Below are 1,025 nucleotides of genomic sequence, written 5' to 3'. Positions count from 1 at the left end.
CTCTTCTCTTCTCGCTCTCCTCTCTCCTCTCCTCTCTCTCTCTTCTCTCTATCTCTCCCTCTCTCTCTTAACCCCCCCCCTCCTTTCTCCTTTCATCTTTATCTCGCTTAATTTTCCTGCTTTCTCTTTGTCTCTTTTCCTGCTTTACTAGCCTCCCCTCCCCCTCCCCTCCCCATCTCCCCCCCCCGCTCACTTCTTAGAAATATCGAACGCCCATCATTACTGTCAGTTTTTCCCTGATCGAGGAATGCTGCGTTTGCGACTGTGGTTAAACAATACTTGCATTTTCCAGCGGGTTTTTTCCCCTAAGCCGCATCGCATATTTAGACTGTGAGCTGCTGCTATGCAGTATGCCATTGAGAGAAAAACGCCGGCCTTCCCCGAGCTCACATCTCAGAGAGGAAAAACCCTGTGTTTTCTTTCTTGCCGCATTTACTTCGTTACGAGATTGTATCAGCCATTCATCATGCCTCGACCCGATGGATACATTAACCTTACTACGTCTTTAACTTCTACACTGGCCTGTCATTCACTCCCCCAGTCCCCCACCACCACGACTTCTCAACTAACTAACTAACTAACTAACTAACTAACTAGCTAGCATCTGTCAGTCAGTCAGTTCAGGTAACGCGCTCCGTCAAATACTGAATAGAATATTCATTCGCGTTCTCTTGACATTTACTCTACCCTGTCATTGCCTCCCCCTCGTCTCCCGAGGCGAGCTGCAGATAGGAATAACGACAACTTTCCCTCAGTAGGGTACATATCCATAAACGAAACAGCAGCAACAGCAGCAGCAGCAGCAGCAGCAGTAGCAGCAGCAGCAGGCAGCAGCAGCAGCAGCAGCAACAACAACAGCAGCAGCAGCTAGAGCAGCAGCAGTAGCAGCAGAGTAACAAGCAGCAGGCAGGCAGCATGCAGCGTAGGAGCAACACAAACAAGCACGGAACAACAGCCAACAGCTGCAAGTACCAGCCAGCACAACACAGCAGCAGCAATGCAGTAACACTTACAGCTGCATTGAA

This window comes from Priapulus caudatus, unplaced genomic scaffold (assembly GCF_000485595.1).
Source record: "Priapulus caudatus unplaced genomic scaffold, Priapulus_caudatus-5.0.1 Scaffold2570, whole genome shotgun sequence".
Classification (NCBI taxonomy): domain Eukaryota; kingdom Metazoa; phylum Priapulida; class Priapulimorpha; order Priapulimorphida; family Priapulidae; genus Priapulus; species Priapulus caudatus.
The sequence above is the reverse complement of the archived record's forward strand: the minus strand, read 5'-3'. Positions refer to the sequence as shown.